Here is a 27077-nt window from a genome sequence, read left to right on the forward strand (position 1 = left end):
AGAAAAAGAAAAAAGGATTAAAAAAAAAAAAAAAAAAAGGGCCCTCCTCAGAGATCTAATGGGTTATTGAAATGCTAAGAGACAAAGCAACCAGGGCCATTAAGGAAAGGTCCACAGGGCAGAGAGATCAGCTTTTCTTCGGGATTTGCATATGCACCTCAAGGCCTGAGCTCTGCGCTTCCCCTTTCTGTGTTCACCAGAACTCCAAAAATCCTCTGCTTTTATTTTGGAGTTTTTCGTGTTGTTTTTTTTTTTTTTCTATGCCTGTCTCCTCTCTGCTGGGCTGGCTGCTCTCAGATTCTCTGGTGTCTGGTCTCAGTCTATCTATGGTTGGAGTTTGGATCAGTAGAAAGAGTTTCCGATAAGGGCTGCCACTGCAGTTCTCCCTTCTCCTTCCCGGAGCTGACCGCCCCTCCTCCCACGGGACTGAGCCTGGCAGGGAGGGGCACGGGTCCCCTGGCCGCAAAAACTTACAGATTTCGCTGATCTCAGCAGTTCGACATTTTCATGAGTGTTTTATGAAGTATGCCCAAAGACAGATTGCTCTGTGGTGTCCAGTCCACGCAGTTCCTGGCTTTCTACCTACTTTCCTGGAGGAGTAACTAAAATATACAGCTCACCAGTCTGCCATCTTGCCCCGCCTCCCATTGTTTTATACATTCCCATCTTTTAACCTCCAACTTTCCTTCTAGTGACATACGTAACTCTGAGCTTACCCTTCCCACCACCTTCACACACCTTTCAGCACTGTTAGCTATTCTCACAACATGCTACCATCATCTCTGTCCATTTCCAAATGTTTAAGTTCACCCTAGTTGAACATTCTGCTCATAATAAGCAAACACTTCCCCTTCTTTAGCCTCATTCTATATCCTGGTAACTTAAATTTCATGTCTATGAGTTTACATATTATAATTAATTCATATCAGAGAGACCCCGCAATATTTGTCTTTATGTGTGACTTATTTCACTCAGTATAATCCCCTCAAGATTTCTTCATCAACCCATTTTTTAAGACAATTTTGTTCACACACCATTCTGTCTTAAGTAAACAATTGTTGGATCCCTGTATAGTCATATATTTATATATTCATCACAATCACCCCTATCTATATAAGGACATCTTCATTTCTTCCACAAAGAAGGGGATAGAGCCAAAGAAGGCAGAGAGACAAAAGAAAAAGAAAAAAAGAAAGAGAGAGAGAAAAACATCATGACAGCTAGAAAACAACAAAAGAAAAGATGGCATTAACCAGTGCCAGTGTCCCATATCCTTCCCCTATCCTCCCTCTATATGCATTTCGCTTTAGTATATTGCCTTTGTTATATTAAAGGAAGCATAATACAATGCTTCTGTTATTATAGTCTCTAGTTTGCATTGATTGTATTTTCACCCCATTCCCACTCTATTTTTAATACCTTGCAGTGTTGACATTCATTTGTTCTACCTCATGTAAAAACATAGTTATACCTTTTATTACAACCCTAGGTTTCCCTGAGTTACACAGTCCGAGTCTTTATCTTTCATCTTTTGTTCTGGTGTCCCACATGACCCTAGCCTTCCTGTTTCAACCAACCATACTCACAGTAATCTTTGTTCAGTGTACTTACATTGCTGTGTGCTACTATCTCCAAAAATTGTGTTCCAAACCTCTCACTCCTGTCTTTTCCTTTCTGTCTGCAGTGCTTCCTTTAGTGTTTCCTGTAGAGCTGGTATCTTGTTCACTAACTCTGTCATCATCTGTTTGTCTGACAATATTTTAAGCTCTCCCTCATATTTGAAGGACAGTTTTGCCAGATATAGAATTCTTGGTTGGTGGTTTTTCTCTTTCAGTATTCTAAATATATCACCCCACTTCCTTCTTGCCTCCATGGTTTCTATTGAGAAATCCACACATAGTTATCAAGCCTCCTTTATATGTGATGGATTGCTTTTCTCTTGCTGCTTTCAGGATTCTCTCTTTGTCTTTGACGTTTGATATTCCAATTATTAGGTGTCTTAACATAGGCCTATTCAGATCTATTCTGTTTGGGGTACACTGCACTTCTTGGATCCATAATTTTATGTCTTTCCTAAGAGATAGGAAATTTTCATTGATTATTTCCCCTATTATTGCTTCTTCCCCTTTTCCCTTCTCTTCTCCTTCTGGGACACCAATGAAACATATATTCCTGCTTTTCATTTTGTCCTAAAGTTCCTGGAAACATTGCTCATACTTTTCCATTATTTTCTCTATGTGTTCTTTTGTGTGTAGGCTTTCAGTTGCCTTGTTCTCCAGTTCCTGAGTGTTTTCTTCTGCCTCTTGAGATCTGCTGTTGCATGTTTCCATTGTGTCTTTCATCTCTTGTATTGTGCCTTTCATTTCCATAGATTCTTTCAGTTGGTTTTTCAATTTTTACCTTATTTACACCCAGTGTTTTCATTATATGGTTCATCTCTTTTGCCATATCTTTCCTAAACTTTTCAAATTGATTTAGTATTAGTTGTTTAAATTTCTGTATCTCAGTTGAAGTTTTTTCCTTTGACTGAGACATAACTTTGTTTTTCTTAGTGTAGGTTGTAGTTTTCTGTTGTTTAGGCATCTGATTTCCTTGGTTACTCCATTCAGGTTTTCTCAGACTAGAATAGGCTCAGGTTCCAGAAGGAAGAAATATTCAATATCTGGTTACCCTGAGGGTATGCCTTAGAAAACTGTTACACCCTGTGAGGCCTCAAGTCACTGTGCTTTTCTGCCCAGCAGGTGGTGCCTCTCAGCCTGTAACTCCAGATTGGTGTGAGAATGTGTGGCCCATGGCTGTTTTCTCCCAGGCTCTGAGATCTGGTTCTGAATGGAAGGCAAGTAGTAGAGCTGGGCACCACTTCTTTTCTCTTAGGGAAGATAGACTCCCTAAGGAGAGGTCATTAGCATTTGAATTGTCTCTCTCTGCCTGTGCTATCTCCACCCTTGTCTGAGTCAGAGCTGAAAATGGCTAAGGGTTTCTCCACTGAACTGAAACAGGGACAGAAAGCCCCCTTCAGGACCAGTCCAGTGCCACTCTCTGACTCTCCAAGGTCAGTTGTCACCCAAAGCCTCTGTCTGCTTGTCGGGGATTCATACCTTGTATTGAGCAGTCCATGTTTGTTTATTAAAACCCCAGCTGGAGCTCAGCTGAGCTATATTCACTTGCTCTGAAAGAGCTGCTCTCTAGCACCATGAGGCTTTGCAGCTCAGGCTGTGAGGGGAGGGGGTCCCAGCTTGGATATGCAGTTTTTACTTACAGATTTCATGCTGTGATCTCTGGCATTCCTCCCAATTCAGGTTGGTGTATGATAAGTGGATGCTCACTTTTGTCCACCCACAGTTATTCCAGATTATTTACTAGTTGTTCCTGGTTGTTTATTAGCTGTTCCAGGGGGATTAACTGGCTTCCGCTCCTCCCTATGCTTCCATCTTACAGCCTTGATTAACTTTCAATCATAATTCCATTATTGAGAAAAGGTTTAGTCCTGCTGCTTCTGGGGCAGCAATAAATGATCCTCTTGCCTTGGGGTTAAATTTCCAATATGTTAACATTTGATTGTAAACTGCTAATTTAGCATTGGCAATTTTCAAGTTATAAGTCAACATCCTCATTAAAGGAGTAGTTGATTCAGCTATTGGTTGATTATTTAGTATTTTGAGGGCCATGGATAAACTATCCTTCCATTTTCCTATAGCATCCAATTTGATTAACTGTTGTTTGAGTAATCCATTCATTCTTTTAACCCTGCAGCTTGAGGATAATAGGGAATATGATAAATCCATTCAATATTATTAATGACAGCATATTCTTTCATTAACTTACCTTTAAAGTGGGTACCACTATCACTCTGTATTTGAAGTGGAGTGCCATCATATCAGCTAAAGATTTCAAGAGTTTTAATGGTATTCTGCATGTAAGGTTTTATAAGAGCACCCTATTAAATACCCTGAAAAAGTATCAACCACAGTACAGACATATGCACAACTTCATGACATTGGCAGAGGGCCAATGTAATCAATTTGCCAAATTTGTCCAGGTCATTTTCCTCTAGCTAATTTTCCCATTATTCATTGGGGTATAGATCGATTTTGCTGATGTTGACACACAGCACACCGTAAAATAATATTTTTCACCAAATCCAGAGTGATAGGGATTCCCCTGTTGTGAGCCCACATGTATGTGGGCTGCTCTCCCAAGTGTCCAGCCTTTTGATGTGCCTATGTTGCAATTCCCTCTAGCTCTTCAATAGAGGGGTCCTGAATGGAAACGATGCTTCCCTTATTTATCTGGGCAAGCTGATCCACTATTTGGTTAAATTCACATTCTGCAGAAATAGGAGAACAATGAGCATCTACATGATAAATATATATATGAGTTCTTTGTGCCATCACTCAAATGTCTTGCCATAGCAGTTTTCCCCATACCTCTTTTCCTCCTACTGACCGTTGCTGCTCTGCCCAATGGGGCATCCAAGTGGTTAATCCTTTTGCAACAGACCAGGAGTCAGCATATAAATAGCACTGTTTCATAGACTAATTAATGATGGCTTGGAACACTGCATAAATTGTTTCACATATTGACTACTTTTTCCTTCTCCTGAAGTAACCAAAGTTATATTTCTTTTTGGGTTAAATGCCACGCCTTTCCAGTGGCGCATTGCTCCTATGTATTTTGCAGCCCCATCTGTGAACTAAGTGTGTTCTAATTGCTTAGGAGTTAATTTTTTATATGAGGGACCCAATTTAATGGGGACTTTGGGGTTTTATTACATATTATATTATTATTTCCTTCTGTGGACATACACATTACTTCTTCATGAAGAGTTGCTACCCCTATCTTTCCTGGTTTAGCACTATCTTGAATGTACCATTTCCATTTTATTATGTAAATGTCCAGTTCTATGAGTTTTTGGAGAACAATTTACCCATGTTAAAATAGGGATTAAAGGTCACTAAAGAACATCATGTCCCACTGTCAGTGGTTCAGTATCTAAAAGTGCCCAATAGCAAGCTAATAATTGCTTTTCAAATGATATACATGCCTTCCCCACTTCGGGGAGTTTTCGGCCCCAGAATCCCAATGGCACTCTTTTTCCGTCTTGTTGCCATACACTCCAATTAGCAAAACAATCATCTATTGTAACATGAATTTCTACTGGCCCATCTCTCAGTGACCAAAGATTCAGTGCCATTTGAATAGTGGCTTTTGCTTGTTCAAAAGACTTAATCTGTTCTGGCCACCATTCAAAAGCATGTTGTTTCCTAATGACTTTATATAAGGGACTTAATATTTATTATAAATGAGGTATATGGTTTCTCCAATATCCAAACAATCCAATAAAGTTTTGTGCCTCCTTCTTGTTTTATGGCATTTTAAATTCATTTATTTTTTGTTGCATCTTAGGCAAGATTTCCTGTTGTCCTTTATTCCACATTATTCCCCCAAAATTTTACTACTTTACTTGTTCCCTGAATTTTAGAGGAATTTATTTCCCAACCTTGCTCTTGTAGAAAGGTAATTATTTTTTGCAACACCATTTGAACCAGTTCTTCAGATTTCCCTTGAATTAATATGTCATCAATATAATGTACCAGTTGCATGTCCAGCAAACTACATTGTTCTAAACACTCTGCCACATCTTGTGTCATATAGTGGGACTGTGAATACACCCTTGGGGTAACTGAGTAAAGGTAAAGTGTCTCATTGTCACTTGAAAAGCAAATTGGTTCCAATTTTCTTTTGGAATTGGTATAGTGAAAAAGCCACTTGCTAAATCTATAACAGCACACCATTCCCCAGGATAGCATTGAACTTTTCCTAACAAAGAGATAGTATCCAGCAATGTGGCTATTAAAGGGGGGGGGGGGGGTGTTACTTTATTTCGTTCTCTATAATCAACTGTCATTCTCCAGATTTAACAGGCAAAATTGGATTACTCCATTCAGAGGTAATAGGTACTAACACTCCAGCATCTATATATTCTCATACAGTGTTAGCAATTTCTTCTTGCCCCCCAGGTGTTAGATACTGCTTTTGTCTTATTACCTTAGTTGCAGAGGTAATAGCAACTGGGGGTCTTTTTAATTTTCCTACCATTACTGGAGTTACTAATTTTATTGTTCTTACTCCAAATTGATATTTGCCATTGTCTAAATGTAAAGTCATTCCTTTTAAGATATCTATGCCATTATATATTCAGGAATAGGAACTATTAACACAGTACATGCATTTAGGTAATTGCCTGGTTTTCATTTCTATTTGTGTTTGAGTTGAAGGGATTTCCTTTCCTTCCAGTCCTGAGATAAAAACTCTTTTTCCCTTAACTGCATTAGGGTTCCATATATTAAGGTGGCCTCAGCCCCAGTATCAATCAATGCTTTTACTGCAGTATGAAATCCATTATTCCAATAAAATTGTAGCTTTTACCTAAGGTCAATAATCTTTATGTCCAATGGGCCTTATTTCTGGAGGCTGAACTGTAGGTCATAAGCCAATTAAATCAGCTAAGAAGTCCGAATAAGAAGGAGCACTAGGGCAGGTGGATTCACACATTTTGACAGTGCGTGCTCATGGCTCATGAGTCTGGGCACTTCAAACATTTAATCTTCTTGCTTTATATATTCTCCACAATTCTCTAGAATCTATTCCATCTATTGTTTCCTTTTTAACTTCAGCCTTTAAGAGGGCAGTAAACATACATTTTCTTGGTACTCTGTTAATTCACATTTTATCAGTTTCTTCTGTAGGTTTAGGGCCCCAATCTCCTAGTTCCCCTAGTTATATAATTTTTTCAATTACTTGGTCAATGGGCTCTCCTGTTTCATTCATTAACATAGTAGTTACAATATTTTTGTAAGCTGGAGGAGCCATTTTGATGATTTTATTTCTAATTCAAGTTTCTAATGGGACACTTAGTAGTTCATTAGCTGTTCCTGGTAGTATAGCATCTTTCATAGCCTCTTCTTTTATTTTTTGAGCACAATCTCTTAATGTGTAACAAAGACGATCTGAAGACGGCCATGAATCAGGAGTGCAGTATTTCTGTGCTGCTACCTCAATTGCTAAATAAAACAAAGTGGTTCCATCTGGGGGCTGATTCTGCTCATTAGGAGGGTGATTCATAGTAGCACATTCTCTAAACATTTGCTGCACAGTGGGCTCAAGTGAAATAGTCAGAAATTTATATGAATCACCAGCATCTAGTTTAATGCCAGACAATCCTAATTCATATAGCCCTACTAACAAAGTAATTAAAGGTTCTCCTCCCCTTTGAGTAGTTCTAGAGATGATATCATTAATTTGCTGTTGTGTAGAATCCTCTACTACATCTTTTTGAACCAACTGATTTCCCTGTTGTTCCTGCCTTCGTCTTTGCAAAGGCGTTTCCTGGAGTTTAACATTTTCCAAGTCTGAACTATCTGAGTTATCTTCCCAAATATCTCCGTCCCAAGTATCAGGATCCCAATCAGGTCTGGCATGGGCTTTTGCCAAATGGACCTTCCACACATTTAATTTTCCCTTTCTTTTTCAGTACCTGTATTTTTTAGCTACTCGCACCATTGTCTTTTCAGCAACCATCTGAAAAGTGCGAGCTTGATCACTTAAGATATAATTCTGACACTGCAACACAGCCAATTCATGTTGCAAGCTCTCTAATTCTTTTTCTGTCTGTATTTTTTTTCAGAAATGGCATGATCCCTAGCCTGAATGGCCTTACAATAGGCAGTTAAAAGGCACCATCCTCATCAGGCTAAAAACCTTTGTTTTTTTTCCCCTTGGTGTCCAAAACCAAGGGAAAAAAACCAAAGGAGTTTTGAAGAATGTCAAGGGGCTCAAAATGGTGTGATTTGACATCCCAAACTTCACATAGCCCAGACTTTTTATCCCATTCCTGAGCCAGACTAGCAAATTGGGTATCTTCCCATCTTGGAATCAGCTCTCACTCAGTTTCTTTTTGCAGCTTCTCAACAGATTTAGCTTTAAAGAGAAACGGCATCCTGCTAACTACGTCAATTATGTTGTGCAAGGCAACTCATCAGAAGAAGGAAGAGACACAAACTGATATAGTATAACCTTACAGAACAAAATTTCTGGACTTATAAGACTACAAACATTTATCAATGATGTGATAGTTGAGAGTAAAGTGGTCTGTCCAGCAGAAGGAGGAAAGGAAAAGAAAAACTCACCAAACCAGGGAAAGCCCCACATCTGATACTACTGGCTGGGAAAGTTCTTGTCTTCAGCAGATCAGAGTCCTGGATGGCATATGGTCCCAGACAGAGCATCCCCTCCTGGGTGAGACCTCCAACCTTTCCTGAGACCTGGGCCAGTACTTATGGCAATTTGTCCAGGAGTAGAAGTGCTTTGCTGCACATCTCAAGAAAAGGTTAATTCCTTAGTATGATCACAAGACTTCCTTATCTTAGTTTCACCAGCACATTCACAGGTGGGGGGGGGGTCTAACCCCCTGGCAGAGGTACAAGTGATCTGTTTACTATTACAGAAACTTCCAGGCACCCTGTTAAGCTTCAGTGACTTCCTTTGTTATACCTATCTTTAGTCCTCACTCCCTTGTAGACAGACTAGCACCTGCTAATATGCAGGCAGCGAACTGATTATGGTTCATGTTGGTTTGATCCATACATTACTCCTTCTACAATTTCTAACACAGTTTGTCACTTGGGTGTGGCTTAATGTACAGCTACATGGAATGGAATATGACTATGGAAGATAAAGCAGGTTTTATTTACAAGGGCAGAGGACAGAAGGAAAATCGAAATCTGCCTCTCTGTACTGATTTTCCTTTTGGCTCTTATACACATTGGAAAAAGGGAGTCAATCATCTTGGGTAACAAAACATTTAGTAGGGCTCTGGAGAACTTCATTAATTTCTTATCCCAGTTATTTTCTATATCCTTTAAGATTACATTCTTTAAGACACATGTTGTCTGGTGCCTCCAAGTCTGTGGCTGAAAATGAAAGAACACAAACAATAGTGGTTAATATATAGCTTAATTTATGTCTATACATTACTTGACACATGTCCTACATTTTGCTTCTCTGTGAGACTAAAACATAAGTATATAGCTTTAATACAGATTCAGAATTATATTAAAAATTTAACACTACAGTTGTCTATAACACCCGATTCACTGAACATCTACCAGGTTGCTCATAATATGTATCCTTTCAGTTCAAACTTACTTACATCTTACCCTCTCCACACAACCTCTTAGAGTGAAATATTTATTGATACTAAAATGGCAGCCAGGAAAACAATGGCATAGCATACCTGACTTTTATAAAAGTACCTGACTATAGAAATGCAATTAACTAAAAGCCATTTAAATAATAAAAGCAGATTTCTGTATACATGTCCTCTAAACCATGGAGATGATTTATTCTTTCATCAAATATAATGCAAAATTACAGGTAATGTAAGAAAAATAAATATTTTATATTTACTCTCTTTTAAAGAGGTTATTTTTTCATTATTGAATTATATTGTAAAGTTCTTACTACTGTGTCTACAATTTAATCAAGAAGAAATGCTTTGCATTTACATGAAGAACACATTTACTCAAGTGGCATAAAACAGACACCGACAGAAGACCAAGTACATGTTTTAAAAAATAAAGACTACGTGTTTTACTTGGTCCTACTTTTGTTATTGTGGACCACACTTTTCCTCTTAGAAAATTGACCTTACATACATGTTAAATTTGATTTATTTCCCCACATTTTTTTAACATTAATGCAGTTTCTCACAATTTCTAAATTATAAACAAAAGATTGAAAACAATATGGGAAACAAAGTTAGAAACAAAATGAGACCTGCTATTACCCTATAGCGGAAAGGTTGAGTAAAACATGGCCCCTCTGTGGCTCATCTCAAAGAAACACTTTTACTCAGAGGCAAACATTTCTGATTTAGGAGTACATTTCCCACCCCTGCCACCCCACCCCAACCACCACCCTGCAGGACAGATTTTTAAGTGTTTCTGGTCTCAATTGCAAAGTAATGAAAATGTCTACAAAACATCTACAAGCTAAAAATCAGAACAGGGCTAATTAAAATCAAAATTACGTGCCAGTCTAAATATATATCTTCAGTGTCTTTCTTTTTCAGAAGTCTCATTCTTATTGGAGACAAAATTTTAAAATAACTTACATTTTTTAAGTGTGCTTTATGTTCAATAACTAAGTTTCAAACTCAAATGAATATGTTTAAAATTTTTATGTTTCACTTGATTCTACTGAAATTTCAATTACCTAGTACTTTACTTAACCAAGTTATATATGAGGTAAGTATCAGCTAAAAAAAAAAAAAATCCACCACAAAATAAAGTTAACAATTTCAAGAGTACACAAAATCATAATGTCCTCCTCATATTCTGAGTTTACAAGTTTGAGTTAACTATTGCATATCCAAGGAAAGTTTACTATGTAATTTAAAAGCACATCTTTTCACACATTGTAATCAAATTATGTTAGAAAATATGGGACAAAAAACTTGGCAAAAATTGTTTTTGGTAAAAGAAGACAATGCAGTAATGAACCCAAATGGAATGTAAGACCAATGATTTAAGTTTCTAACTTCTAAACAAACATACACACTTACCTATCTAAAAAAATATTTTTGTAGTAAATTGGACAGAATAAATATTTTGATGTAAATAAAGAGTACAAATTCCCAATGAAGGCCTGATAGCCAGCTAATAGCTTTTTAAAACATGTATAGCCAACTAGCAATGTTCTGAAACACATACGTTTGCACTGAAAGATCCCTACTAAAAATCAACTGTATTTAAATGGGTCTAAATGAAGTTGGACTTTTGCGATACCAGAAATCTTTTTAAAAGTGAGTACAATAGGGATACAACAATAACATTACTATTCATAAAAATTATAGAAGTGATTATTGCTGTACTTTTCGCCAAAAACACTATCAAACTTTGTTGAAGTCATGCAACCTCAAATTTCTTTTCTTCTTACTGAATTCCCTTATCTTTCACATATCTCTAAAGTTTTTAACTCAGCAGAGAATGAAACTTAAAATCTGTTCTGTAAGAATTCAAAGTATTTAAATGTGCAGGTTCACATCATAGTGCCATGTTTTACCCTTCTTGTTTTCCAAATACACAAAAACAGTACACAGTTTTCTTGAAAATGAAATAAGATGTCCCCATTAAAAAATAAAGCCTACAAAAAAGTTCCAGAGCTAAAATAGGTTATTTAAATGAAGTCCATTTAAATGCCTTGTTTTCTTTTCAATGGAATATTCCATTTATTGAAGAGAAGTCACATTATTTTTAGTCCTTGAGTCAACAAGTGTACACAAATGTTTTTTTATACAGTTATTAAAAATAGGAGACAAAGTAGAGTGTACCAAAGGATAAGCAGTCAGTCAGATTTTGCACATTTATCAGGAAGAAAATTAGAGAAGGATTTCCTTGGCTGGTTTTCATAGCCTGATAGACCAAAAGCAGAAAAACTGCCACAACAAAAAAAAACAGCAAAATTTTTATCCACATGGGAATAGTATATCCCCTTTTTTTTGTCTTTTCTGTCTTGACATCTGCCAAGGAAACATACTTAAGAACACAGTTAGGTGAAAAAGATTCTTCTGTCCTGAAATCACTGAGTTCTAACAGCCGGCCTGCGGCCCCTTTGATTAGTCTACAACAGTTAGCAATAATTCCTGTTGGTGTAGATTCTTCACAGGGAAACATTTCCTTAAGAATATCCCATTTCTACTCTTCTTTCCTCTGCTTTTTTCTCCCACTTCAGCTCTCATTAATGGTTTCTTTGGTGTTCTTCTGGATATGTCTGAGAATTCAGTGATTGGTAGAATAGGAGCTGCATGCCTGAAAGGTCCAGTCACCCTATTGACAATCAAAGTTTCACCGTTTGAAGCCATTATAGTTTCAGCTATGGGAGTATGCTCTGAAATTACTGCATCATCTATATGAAAATGTTCTGAAGTTTCCACCCTTTTCCTTGGAATTCTTCTTGGCCCTCTGAAGAGTCTCTAATTAACACCTGCAGAGGTTTGCCTTTTGAAGATACACTTGTCCATTTCAGTCCAGTTATTCCAGCTTAAGAATAGCTCTGATTGCGTTCAAATCTTCTTTGCCTAAGTACTACTGGAGTCTGAGCTGCCCTTTAGTGGTGCTCTCTTCTCAAAGCTTGAGCTCTACTTTATTAGTTTTCTTCCTTGTCACTGTGTCTGTCAGAGTCCTTACTCCCATCCTGCCTTCTATTTTCTGCTGAAGAAGAAACTGTTAGCAGAAGTGTCGATAATCTTAATTCTGCTCCTTGTTCCCTCAGTTTTAGGAGCTTTTTCTCATACAAGCTTCCTGGTTGTTCCTACAGTAGGACCAGGATTCACTTCATATTCCACAGGTTCATCCAGAAGGTCTTCATTAGTGAGTTCTGCTACATCTAGATCATCTTTATCTTTTTAGTCTGGGTTTATCAGTTTTCTCTGTGGCTTTCCTGTCATCCGCGGCGCGGCTTCTGTGGGCAGCAGCCGCCGCGGAGCCGAGGACCGGGTGGGCTCGCGCTCTTCGTCGCTGGGGAAGTCCGGGGTCCCTTGCTGTTGGCGCCGGCGGCGAGCGCTCGCCGGTTGTGCGCCGTGAAGTGCTGCAGGTGGAGGGGCACGTCCAGCTCTTTGCGCGGCTCCCCGGCCGGGAGCGTCAAATTGTTGGCGATCAACTCATAATTCAACTTCTCTTTTGTCGGCACCAAGGGGTCTTCCAGGAACTCCGGCATCTCTGTGGCGAATCCGCGTCCCCGCAGCCTTCACACCTGCCGCTCACGCCGGCGTGCTCTCTCCTTGCTGGGGGCCGCGCAGCCGCCTCCGAGCCTCCCGGCTCCAGTCCGGGAGGAGGACCGCGGAGCAAAGCAAAAACTTGCAGGCACAAAGCAAAGCAAAAACCCGTGACGCCAAGAAAGAGCCCTGCACCAACCCCAACCCACACTATATTTACTCTATTAAGAAAAGTACAGTTGATGAAAAACCAACTTAAATTGGTACCAATAAAAGCTAAAGAAATCTGCTATAAAGAAGAATACTTGTAATTGATTAACTATATATCTCTAGGTAAGCAGTTTTTTTTGGAGGAGATTACATGTATTTTAGAAAACATGTGAAAATTTAAATACTTCACTAACAAGAAAACTGTTTTACTTTTTTTTATTAATATGTTCTCTTTGCATGGGTTTTGAAAACAAGAGAAAGTATGTCATGTATGTTACAGTTTGACTAGAGAAGCAAAACTGCTATGATTGATATGGAATAAGAAAAATTTAAAAGAATAAATCAAGTCATACACAACTGTGGAATTGATGAAGACATTTGCAAAGCTGCTGCCCCTGTTTCTCTTGGGGATCCTGCAGTTGCTCTAGGAAGCAGGTAAAGAAGTTTGGGAGAAAACCAATATGAATCAAGGATAAATCTTATATTTAAAGATAACAGATTACTGCAGAAGCAATGAAGACTAGCGTGATCAAAATTACAAAAAGAAGAGAATCTTTCAGGACAGGTATTTTCACTGGGATCATTTGCTGTATCTCACCTCTAGACAAAGATGAGAATTTGAGCTTTGCCCCAGTAGAAGGTTGCTTCTGTGAGTCAGAGAAATCGAGAAAAGTACTAGCTATCCAGAATGGCTGGAATACAAAATCTAAAAATATGGATTTAAACAAATGGTCAGTTTTATTGTTAAAGACCATAGCCGAATTCTAAAGCTGGGTGAGATCAAAGGCTAAAGATTCAGGCAGATCTAACTGCCAGTATTTATGAAACAAAAAACTCCTCCACTGAGAACACAAACTGCAACTAACTAAAATCTGTCAAGGAAGCGTTGCCTTGGAACTAATGATTTCCAAAGCCTGAAGACACTTCTGTATCTGCAAGTCAAACTGCATCCATGGCAGAGGGACTTGGGAGGAGAGAGAAACCAGCTGAGATTTTAACAGTTGCATAAAAGTTAAGTAATAAAATTAGAGTTGAAAAAGTTTCTCAAATCTGGAGTTGGTTGCTTCCTCAAGATATTTGTCAAATTTCGAAGTTGAATTGAGCAGGTATCTGAAGAGCTAATCTCTTCATTTCTGAAAAAAACTACAGAAATGCTTACAGAATCTCAGTACTAGGAAAACATAAATCCAACCTCCCACATCACAGTGTATTAGTTAGAATCTTTGGAGAGCTACACATTGGACATAGGAATGAATGAGAGTTAGGTTGATTCTAGCTGAATTCAATCCAGCTTCAATTCAACACAGTTCAGGTTTAGATTTAGTTGATCAGCATCCCTGTACTTAGAATATAATTATATACTTATCAGAAGTATATAACAATTTAAAAAAAAAAACAAAACACAAATTCCAGTGAAAGAGGATTGTGGGAAGTTGAGTGAGTAGGAGTCTCCACGAATCAATCCCTCCTCAAAAACAACTATTGAACTGGCAGGAACTGTCTGAATCAACTATTTTGAAATTCTGCAGTCTGGTGGAATATAGTGCAGCATAGAAGAAAGAGCTGGAGGAATACACTAGTATACTTTGGTAAATGCCAGTGAATTTCACCCTCCCTGCATCAGCTCCCATCTCCCAACTCCCAGACTCAGGGAGGGCAGCAGCGGGATCCACAGCACCACACCTTGGTTCAGCTTGCTTGATATAAAAACCTAATCCTAAAAAATCCAGACTTGAATGGTCTGATTGATATCACTGATTTAATCAGCTGCTTGAGATCATGGGGACCTATTCTGAGAGTGGCTCATTGTTTCAATCCCCAGCATAACAAATGTATAAGAGGAATCTTAAAGAGGATACCCTTCCTTAAAACAGCAAAAAACAGTTACAGGGCTGCAGCAACTGGGCAAGGACCAAATCAGGAAAACATGGCTCCAAAAACCATGAGAGAATCTCCTTGCATGCTTGATGGCCCCCTCCCCACTCTTCCACAATATGAGGTGGAAGCAGCCTGCACTCCTGGCACTCTTCTGGCAAGAGCAAAGTAACCTCTATGGCAATGCTGGAATGCCTGTGTGTTGGTGCCAATCAACCAGGAGGCAACCTGAAAGAATCTCAGCTTCCCGTCTTGGGCTTACTATCCCAGAATTTGCCCCCCTCTTAAACCCTTTCATTTATGCTCTGAGAATATCATAATTATATGATATGAAAAAGCATGGGAATATTAATGATAATGGCATCAATTAACAGATAGTATTAAACTTGAAGGAGCTGAGGACTAGGAACTGAAATTCTACTTTCTAAAATGAAAGAAAAAAATCACAACAGAAGATTTTGCTGCTAAAATACTAATATAGGTTTTATTGAGCAAAAGCACACATGCATGTGGAGCAGAGCTAAGAAACAGCACCTACTGAGGGGTTAGGACTTATAGAGTGGCTTATATGGGCTGCCTTGGGAAGGGGTAGGGCATTGTTAGGGGGTGGTCTAGGGCAGATCTTCCTTAATCTATGTTGGAGTGTCCTTCAGATACCGCACCAGAGTGGAATGCCCTTGGACTTGGCTAGTTCAGACACTACAGAAGCAGGATATTCATTAGCAGACTTTTTCCTTTTGTCTGGCAAGCTAAAACCAGTTGCTTAGGCCTTATGGTTGCTGCAGCTGCAGAAGTGTTCTGGGCTCACTTGGCAACACAAAGGATAACCCTTATATTAAGCTAGAATGGCAGCTGCTTGCCTCTCAGTTGGTTCCAACAGATTCCCAGTCAACTTGGCTGTATCCTGGATAGTGTGGGAGTTTTAGCAGATCAAGATGGTTAATGTAGTCATTAATCATTCCATTTTCTCAATGAACATGATCAAACCAATATCATCTAAGAACAACCAGTTAGTAAGACATCATAACAACAAAAAAAAATTTACCTACAGGTAAATGAAATACTATTTATGCAAATGTTATATAAGAAAAAAAAAATAATGCACTCTTAAAGTATATATAAGTAAGCCTGAACAAATAGGATGGCTTAATGTTAACACATTAATACTCACATTGTAAAGAGGCAATTTTCTCCACATAAATCCACATATAAGGTGTTTGCAATTAAAATACCCAACTTTTAATTTCTGCTTAGTGATACAGAGAGAGGGAAAGAGCTTTAATCTCATAATAACATTAAGAAGAAAAAAAATCCTGGATACACTGCAAAGTCATGATTTTCTTGGAATCATCTAAGAACTGAGGACAAAGGGCAATCAGCTAAACTGAAATCTGGAGGACACAGGTGCCTGCAAACAGAAATAAGAATTGAGCATTTGTTTTTCTGGAGCTGACAATACCAAAGAAAACATATATCAATAAACAATATTGCTAGAAAATTTCAAAGCTTTGCTAAATGTCAAGTGTGAGCTAGTGTAAGAATGCGAAGCCCCAGGGCCCATATACACAAGGGATTTCACGCCTACTTCTAGGCTTTCCCCCAGGGAACTCCATCAGCAGCTCATAAGGAAGATAGGGAAGGATTCTGAGTTAAGCTTCTTATGTGGTACTGTCAGGAAGAGCAAAAGAGTAGCTACTGCCCAGATTCTTCCCAGATCTCCTGTATCTCCTATATGAAACAAAAGAAACAGCTTTCAGGGAGAAGGCCAACAAAACTTGTAGCCTGAGAACATTGGTAGAAATACATTTAAACTGTGGAACTCAGATGGGAAAAAAGTATATTCCATGGGATGGAATGGAATATATTCTAAGCCAAGCACTAGATGTAAGAGAGGGGCAGTTGCAGTTGTGAAGCCACACCCCCAAGATTAACATTCACTATGAATGTCTGAAATTGAGGCTTAACCAAAACATCAAAGAATTCTCCCCTCCTCCTTCCCACCAACACTCTGAGAGCAGTAAGGAAGAATAATAGATGGGAGAGGTGGAAGAGACACATTCTATCTAGGGAGCAGAAAACTAAAAGAAAAACTCAAATTAGTCAACACTCTAAATACAAGGTATCACCACTACATTAATTTGATGTCTGTGAGTTACTGATGAATATCATAGTAACAAAAAATTTCAAAACACTTTTAACTGCTAACTAGTTTAACAAAAATAGTCACACTAAAGGGAAGGAAAGATGTACTCATCTCTAAGCATAAAATTATGTACCTTCATAGGCACTGTCCTGAAAACATATCTGGCTTTCATCTGAACATTATGTGGCAATTAAAATAGGAAGAAAAACACAATCTGAAGAGAAAAACAGTCATGAGAATAAGATTCAGATGAGGTACAGACTTAGACTTATCAGAGAGGTGATTTAAAGTTATCATGCATAATATATTAAAGGCTATAATCACAAAGGTAGACAACATGCAAGATCCGGTGGGTAATTTCAGCAGAGTGATAGAAACTATAAGAAATAAATGCTAATGTCAGCATGGGAAGGCAGGTTAGAGCAGAGAGCTCTGAATTTTTCCCCCAATGGAACTGATTTTATTTGAATCAGAGTGTGGGAAAGTTCAAGCCTCAGGAAACTCTTGAAAACAATGGAAATTTTGTTGAAAAGCAATTTAGAGGAGACTGGTAACTTCATGAGAGCAACAAGCTAGACTGTAGTCCAGCTAGTTTGTCAGAGAATGTAGAATACAGCTAAGATGATAACTCCTAAGAACATAAAAAAACCACAAGACCAGCCTCAAAATTACCTGTGCAAAGAGCCTGAATTTACTTGGATCAGCTCGTGACGCTACAAGAACAAGAAGAATAACACTACATCCCTTATAGTCATCAACAGAACACTATACCCATCAATAGTGGAATATACATTCTTTCTCAAGTCACATGGAACATCCACCAGAATAAACAAAACATTAAGCCATAAAATAAGTATCAATTAATTTACAAGGATCAAAATCATAGAAAGTACGTTCTCTAGTCACAATAGTATTAAATTAGGAATTAATGACAGAAAGAAATTTGGGGAATGTACAAATATGTGAAAATCAAATAATGCACTTCCAAATAACCAGTGGGTCTAAGAAAAAGCACGTAGATGGAAGAAAATAATTGATTAGAGCAGAAAATAATGATATAGAGGATAGAATAAAAAACAGGGAAAATCAAGAAAACCTGATTTGGTTCTTTGACAATGTCAACTAAACTGACAAAGCTTTAGCTAGGCTAACCAAGAACACAGCAGAAAAAATTAAAATAAAGCAGGAAAGAAAGAGGAAATACAATTACAGAGCTTACAGAAATAAAAAGAATTGTAACAAAATGCTATGAAAAACGGTATGCCAACGTGTTAGATAAATTAGATTGAATGGAAAAGTTCCTAGAAAGACACAACTTATTGAAACTAATGCAAGGAGAAATACACAGACTGAATAGAGGTATAATACATAAATAAATTGAATTAGACATATAATAACAAAGACATTGAGAAATCAAGGTTCAGACAGCTTCACTGGTGAATTCTACCAAATATTTAAATAATAATCATTTAACCTATATAAAATGTTCATATAATCAAAACAGAATATTTGTGTACATATTTTGTATATTTATGAATAATATTTCTGGTATTTCAGGTTCTGCAATTTGCAAAAAGTCTCTGGAGCAATTAACAAATAGTAGTGATGGTAGGTGACATTATTTTGTTGTCATTAATGTAACTAATGCTACCGTTTAACTTTGAGTATGACTTTAAGTTTAATTTAGTGTATGTTTTCTTTAAGGCTTTGGCATAATTCACTTCAAATATGAACAAAGGGTTCTTTCTGTTTTGCCTTGAATATTCATTTTCAAATAGTAACATATTTTGAGATCCCATAATTAGCTTTCTCATCTTACCTATTTAAAGGATAACATTGTGCATTGTATCACAGAATGCCATTATAATTAGTATCTTTGTGTTCTCATACTATTATGCTTTTCTTTACTGCATTTATTCATAGTAGTAGGATTTTATAGAGGTTCATACATGTATCATATGGGTAGTTTATACATTAATAACTATAGTATTTTCCATTTATGTATGCAACTATTTACATAAATATATACTATAAATGAATGTTTATACATTTAAAGCTTATAATAGGATATTCATAAATTATGAGAATGTTTTGGAGACACCATTTTAGAACTTTGTATTTTTATTAAGTCTTTCTATATTTAAAATATGTATTAATATCTTTTGCTGCTTCAGGAACATATGCTAATTCATACATTTTCCTATGAATTTTCAGATATTCTGTTACCTATTTGTACATAGCATCATTTCTACCTTGCTATACAATAATTATACAATTTTACTGGGTTTTATCATAATTTGGAGTATTTATACTTATACTTCTTATGCTTTAGTTTCACAATTACTTGCAGTATAAGAATTGGGAATTTTTTAGTAATTATCTGTTGCATAAGCCTTAATGATTATTTTTAATTAATTTCCATATATATTATTTTCAATGCTCTGGATTTCAAATTCAGTATTTTCATTCTTACAAATTATTAACATGAGTTACTTAGAGTGATTATTTGCATACAGCAAAGTTGTGTATTATTTGTCCTTGGACTCCTCTTATTTATTTGGGGGCTGATAAAGTTATGATCTTTGATTCTTATACTCATGTTAATGAATATGTATAAACCCTGCATCAATTATATGTGACATCAACTGAATTTTATCATCTCATAACTCCCTATTAAACAATGAAATTTTGAAATACTGTATTTCATCGGTTCTTACTAAACCTGTTTATAGGTTTCCTTGAGTAGATCACACTTCCCAACATCTACTCCTCTACTACTTCTTGTTTATTGAGGGGTGCATAATCTGAAAGGATGTAGATAAATGTTTCTGATAGAATAGAGTTGATGGAACAAAAATTTAGAAAGCTTAAAATATCCTATCTTCACAACAGAAGAGCATTGTTTCTCAGCTATTTTTCACATACAGATTCTGAATATCCAATCAGTAGAATAGGGAATAAGAGTAAGGTAGAAACAGAGCCCTTTCCAATAAATAAAAATCATGAAGTACTGTTTCTAGGTCTCAAAATTAGGACCCATTCCATTGTTTAATTGTGAGTTGCTGTGCATTTTTCTTTTGGTTAACTAATTTTCAAATAGGGCTTGAATATACTTCCTAAATCTAGCTACGTATTCTCTTAAAGCAAAGAGCAAGATTCTCTTTCTTTCTTTTTTCTTTCTTTTTACAGTCACATCTCACAGTCTTCCTATGCTTGGTACATGCAAAATACATAAATCTATGGACATGAGAAAATTAGAGAAAAGATAAATGATTATACAAGGAAATAAATTTGACTGTAGAAAATATACAATAAAAAACATCTTAAAATAACTGTGAAGTCTACAAAAAGCCTTTTAATTTGAAGCCTGCCCCATCTCTTTTCCTTAGTGTATTTCCTTTCATTCATAGCTCTTACTAAGGATTAGGTAATTTACTTATTAATCATGCTTACACTTTAAAGTTAACTCTATCATGATAGTAACTTTTATGTGCTTTGCTTCCTTGGGTATATATATGACCTAGAACAATGGTTTGGGCTTATTTGTGGTTCATTTGTGGCTTGAGGTATGGATTTAATAATAATTTGTCTTCCTTTGTAATGACACCCTTTTGATTGAGTCCTTAAGGGCTTGTTTCACCTGCTGGTTCCTTAAGGTGTCAATGAAGGGGTTCAGCCGGGGAGCAACAGAAGTATTAAGTATTGCTACACCTTTGCTCAAAGCAGCCCTTTCTTTTGCTGAAGTTTTGACATACATTAAAAGGCAGCTCCCATACAAAATGGAAACCACAATCATATGAGATGAACAACTGGAAGAGGTCATTTTTCTGTTGCTGGGCAGAGGGAATCTTCAGAATTGTTCTCAGGATGAGTGCATAGGAGAAAATCATCAAGGTCAAAGTTACTGTGAGTGTGAATACCACTAAGAAAAATGCCATGAGCTCCAGGAACGCTGTGTCTGTGCAGGAGATCAGCAACAAAGAAGAATCAGAAGTGAAGTGGTCAATAATGTTGGAGTCGCAGAAATCCTGGTGGAGTCCCATGATCACCAGGGGAAAGATAATGAGGAATCCAGCCAACCAGGAACAGATTACAAGCCTGTGGCAGACTTTATTGCTCATTATACTTGTGTAATGCAGAAGTTTGCAGATAGCCAAGTAGTGATCATAGGATATAACAGCCAGAAGAAAAATCTCTGTTGCTCCCAGAAGGATTAAAAAAAAAACAAAACTTGAGTCATGCAAGCATTATAGGAAATGACTTTGTCTCCTGTAGCTATGCTGTTCAGAAATCTAGGAATACAGGCAGTTGTGAATGAAATTTCTAAGACAGAGAAATTCCTGAGAAAGAAATACATGAAAGTCTTCAATATAATATTTGCCATTATTAATGTGATGATAATTGTTTCCACATACACTCAATAAGTATGTGAACAACACAAAGAAGAATATCACGATTTGTAATTCTGTGTCATCCATTAGTTCTAGATGAATAAATTCTGTAATTGATGTCTTATTTGGCACGCTAAGCTCTGAATTCTGGTAGGTCTGTAGGTAAAAACAAAAGTAGTTGTCAGTCTATTACATGACTTCAAATACCTTTAAAGTTCTCTTGTTCTGCACAAAGAACCATAAAAGATGCATTTAAGAACAAATGGAAAAATAGGTATCCCTCACAATTACAAGCCCTTTTCCCAATCTGTTTGGTGGTAAATAGAATAGTCACTTCTCTTGTTTTAAAAATACAGTGTTTTGCCCTTGAGGATGAGCACCTTTCCCAGGCTGACTGCACTTCTGGGCTTTTGGGCTTGGGAAGAACTTGAGACGCAATCTCTTGAGCCCCTCAATTGGACTGGACAGTCAGCTGACCTGAAGGTGGTCCTATTGTACGTAAAAGACTCTTCAGCTTTCCCCCTATGCTTCTGCTAGGTGTTAAAAAACTGACCTCTCCCACTGGTATGACCGGATCCAGAGCAAGCTGACCCCACTTCACCTCCGGTGCTTGGCAGCAGGAGCAGGGATAAGGACAGGAGCCAGAGAGAGGAAATTGTGACATGTGCTCTGAGCAGGTTTTGAGGTTTGGGAGCATTTTCTAAAAGAGACAGCAAGCACCCTACTACATTTCCTAATTGTGGGGTTGTGGTGCAGTGGCTGGGGCCAGAGTGTGCTGGGCTGGTCACGATACAGAGGATCCTCCAGTGCATTAGGCTTGTCCTGGCTCTCTCCTTCACCCTGATTTGGGAATCTTCAGTTCAAGGTTATCCCATGCAGAGAGCCAGGTACCAGGGCATGCGCTGCAGCCTGGACAGTAATTCTGCAAACTGAGTTGAGGAGAAGGGACCAATGTTCAACCTGCATCCTGATGAGTCTAACAGGATCCTCCATCTGAGCACTGACCCTTTCTCAGTGATGAGGTTCCCAAACATGCATGATGTGTTGCTTCTTCTTGAGGACTAGTCTGGATCTGACTGGCTCTGGACCGGGCCTTGGAAGTGGATTCCTAACTGAGATTGAACAAGAGTATGAACCAATAGATGAGGATGATGCTCTCCATTACAATGTTTAGCCTTTCAGTAGGAATCTGCCTTCAAACTAATAGGACTTGGATCCAGATGGATCAGAAGATTATTTTATTATATAAAAGAGAAGGTTTCCCCCCCTTGACACCAGGCAATGTATTCAGTATCTTTGGGGTACCGTAGTTAAATGATGTTGGGACAAAAAGTTTTATAGGAATTTTAAAACATCTGAAAAGCTTAAATTTCTATCACTTTTTTTCTCACTGATTTCTTAAGTTAGAAGCTTATGCTTTAATGCTGATACCTATCATATTGTTCTGGAAAATACCTGCATTCTCTTTGTATCATATTCAACCAACCTTATATGAAATTAACTATACTCTCCATGTCCATATAATTGCTTTAAAGAATAAATTATGCTGTTTTTAAAAAAGTTGTTTGAGAAGCAAGTTGACAGGCAATAATACTTCATACCATTTTAGTCTTCAGGAACAGGACTCTGAATGTGAATTACAGATATGCCTATTTTCTTATGAAAAAAAAATCAGAATATAACACAGTGAGTTATGGAGTAGATATTTGACATGTTTTATAGTACAAGGTGTATTACTATTATACTATGAATGGAGGTTTTTGCAGAGCTAGTGGATGTTGGTTAGAAGTGTGGCGTCTGTTACAGTTAGAAACTTAAGATGCAAATTAAAGCACAGCTGTATTCTCAGTGCCTCATATGCCTTTACCTTTTCCTCTGGATATCTGTGCATTTTCAAATTACTCTATTAACCACTAGACTAAACTCTCTCTTTTGATTTGTATATTTATAGCATTTATATTTTAGGCAATTATTGATGTATTGGCAATTAAATCTGCCATCTAATTATTATATATTTCCATTTGTTTCCTCTTTGTTCCTCTCTCTTTTCTGAGCACAATGGGTTATTTCAATATTTTTCAGGATTCTTTCTGGATTTTTGTATAGTTTTTTTTACTATTTCAGTATAGTTATTGTGTTTTCTCTGGATATTACAACATGCATATATGACTTATAACCATCTGTTGGTATCAACCTTTTATCACTTTGAATGGAGTGCAAAAACCTCACTTTCATTTAAACCTATGTATCTTTTCCACTTCTAAAGTTATTTTCTTCAGTATAAAATTTATTTATAATTTTTGTTTCATTCATCAAAGATAAATTGTAAATCACATGAGAATAATAATACTCCATTATATGTCCCCATATTTCTGTACGTTTTGTTGTTCTTTTACTCCCTTGATGCTCAAAGATTGTTTCATTTATCATTTCCTTTGTGTTTGAAGACTTTAGTTAGTCAATCATTAAGAGTATGACTGATACAGATTCTTTTTCTTTTTTATGACATGTCTTCAGTTCCCCTTGTTTCATGAAGGATAGTTTTGCCAAATAAAGAATCCATGGTTGACAGTTTTTGTATTTCAGCACTTGAAAATGTAGTGCAATTTATTCTGCTCTCCATGGTTCACACGAGAAATCTGCAGTCATTCAAAATGATGTTACCTTACAGAAAATGGCAACTTCCAGAATTTTTTGTTTGTCTTTAGTTTTCAAAATTTAATGTGTCTTGGCATGGATTTCTTAGGGTTTACCCTATTCAGAGTTTGCTCATCTTCTTGGATTATGTGCTTTTATGCCACAACTCAAATGGAGCTAAATTTTACTGAACAATGACTTCTCTTAGCAATTATAGGTAAAGGATAGATATAATAAAACTATATCAGGATCCTAATCACCATGTTAGAAAAAGAAATTACCTTACTTAAATCAGGATAATATGGACATTATTTTTACACAAGATTTTTAAATAGTGTATTCTTTTAGTAATTAATCATTCATTTTATTTCCTCACAAGAATGGTTAGTATTTTAAAGTTGTGACAATAACCAGATAATGGAATGAACATGAAACAAAACGAAATCTCACATAGTGCTGATTGAATTGTAAATTGTTATAAAAACATTGTGAAACAAATTTGACATATCTATAGATATTAAACATATTTATATATTATAATCCAAGAATTTCACTCTTAATTGTATTTTCAATGGATAAAGAAAAATAAAGGAGTGGGGAGGATGGGTAATAATAATAAGTGAACAACAAAGAATGTAACTTCCAAATATTCATTAAACTCTCTCTCTGTATCTCTCTCTCTCTCTGTCTTTCCCTTTCTATATGTAAGAAAAAATGAATTTCCACATTCTACTTAGATTTAAACTGTTCTAATATTGGGAAATAAAATGAAATGTAAGTATTATAATGCAGCTGTAGGGACCCAGGTTCAAGGCTCCCCCTCCCTAATGAGGAATGAGACCCTACAGCATGTAGCAACCTGTATGACTGGGACAGAAGTTGAAGGTCATCAGAACTCCTCAAGAAAGAAAGTACATACAGATGGTATTATAAACAAAGTATTGAAACTCCCCTCCCCTGATCTCTATTGATAACAAATCTGCAGACCACTATGTCATGAGACCCTGCTAAAACTCTGTTCTCATAGCCTATGTGATATCCTTGTCCTAAGTCTTCATAAGCTGTCTCTTCACACCCCCACCCTTGTGGAATGCTGACTTCCATTTTTTGGCCAGCCACACCAGGAAGAATTTCTTCCTGTTCATAAGTCCTAATAAACCCATGTCTAGCTCTGTTCCTAGGGCCAACTCAAGCCCTCCAAGAGCTGTGTTGGAATAACAGCTTAGCTCTAAAGTGAATAGTGCATATTTTCTTGTGATTATTTAAAAAGTATTTATTGGTTTTAGTCAGGTATGCAAGACTCAAATCTGATTAAAACTATAATGTATACTGAATAGCCTTGATAATACAAGTATTTCTAGCTGTGTGAATTGGTAAGAAAAAAAAAGTAGAAAAGAAAGAAAATATTAGAAAAACATAGATACCAATATTCTCATCTTAAAACGTAAGCACAAAGATTATTGTCTCATAATTTAGTATTAACTTATTAGGTGATACAAACGTTTTTCGCTACTACTTTAATTTTTTTTTCATGTTTTATCCTTCATTCCTAATTTTATGACACTGTGCCTTTCAAGGTAAAATGAAATAGATCTGCTTTTTTCATTCCATTGTTTTTATATTAAAATGACATATCTCAGTTTGGCTACAGTTTGGACCTCACAGTCTTTCCTTTTTTAGTTTTTATTTATTTATATATTGATTTATACAGTGGTCATTTATTGAGTTCCTTCCAAAGGACCTTCTAATGGATAGGCATCATTTAAGTCACTCCAGGGAAATCAGTAAAAGAGATGGTGCCTTCACTTAGGGGGTTTTCTTCTAATGAGAGAAGCAAGGAAATATATAAATACGGAAATATATTAAAATATGGCTGAAAAAAACATCAAAACAGTTATGGTGGGAGGCAGGGCAAGATGGTGGCATAGGGAGGTGTGGAACTTAGGAAGTCCCCTACAGCAGTTAATAAGTAGCCAAGAACAACTAGACAATAGTCTGGAACAACTGATAGGGGAACATCTATGTTCATATAACATTGTACAACAGTCAGGAATGGGTGAGATGGCTGAGAACACAGCATTAAACTGTAAGAAAATCTTCCCAAACTGCAGAGCTGGCATCCCTCCCCCACTGGCAAGGCAGGCTGAGCTGCAAAACTTTGCTGTGGGAGAAAGAAGCAGTCCCTGCTGGGAGCAAGTGAATGTAGTTTGACCAAGCTCCAATTGCAGTTTTTATTAACAAATTTGGGCACTGAATACATGCTTTGAGCATAACTAAACCTGGAGCAATGAAGAAAGAAATCCAGAGGTTTATCCTAGCAGAGAGGAGTCAGGTCTGATGGAAAAATACATAAATAAATAAAAACCAAGGCTTTTGGAATCTGCTGAACTCAGAAGACTGGAAAAGGGCTGTGTCCCAAGGGGCACAGAGAAACACTGGGTATCAACTGTCGTTCTTCCTGGTGAACTGGAGGGGGGAGCCTGGCTCTGAAAAAGGGACTTATTGTTTGTTTGTTTTTTTCTTTTTTCTCTCTCTTTCTCATTTGAAGTAGCATATTACAGAATGCCTCAGGGATTTTCAGTTTTCACCACTGAGCCAGGCAAGGGTGGAGTTAAGACAGTCAGAGTCCAAGGCAAAACTCACATGTGGGAGACAATTCCCTATAGGGTGTATCTTCACTAAGAAAAGGGGGGGGGGCAGGGCACAGCTCAAGTGGTGGTCCTCCATCAGAGAACTGAGACCCCAGGGCCTGGGGGAAAAAAAAAACAAAAAACAGAAACAGCTTAACCTTGGCTTCCACACACTCAGTCTCTGGCTTTGAAAGAGTCCAATGAAAATTAAATACACTACACCTCTTTAGGCTGGTGGGGAACTGTGGGATAACAAGTGTCACCCTCTGGGCAGGATAGGAAAAGCACAAAGTCTAGAAAGCCTCACAGGAAAGTCTGGCAATCTGCTGAGTCTCACCCTCAGGGAAATCTGATACTGAGTACAGCCTCCTCCTAAGACCTGGACTTGTCTGGTCTGGGAAAAATTGATTGGGGTA

The 27077-nt window shown here is 37.2% G+C and overlaps 1 pseudogene; it reads right to left on the reverse strand.

Moving 5' to 3' along the window:
• Positions 1 to 12207: 12207 nt before the first annotated feature.
• On the reverse strand, positions 12208 to 12777 carry LOC119542680 (annotated as a pseudogene).
• Between the last annotated feature and the right edge of the window lie 14300 nt (positions 12778 to 27077).

This window comes from Choloepus didactylus, chromosome 8 (assembly GCF_015220235.1).
Source record: "Choloepus didactylus isolate mChoDid1 chromosome 8, mChoDid1.pri, whole genome shotgun sequence".
In the NCBI taxonomy this organism is placed as follows: domain Eukaryota; kingdom Metazoa; phylum Chordata; class Mammalia; order Pilosa; family Megalonychidae; genus Choloepus; species Choloepus didactylus.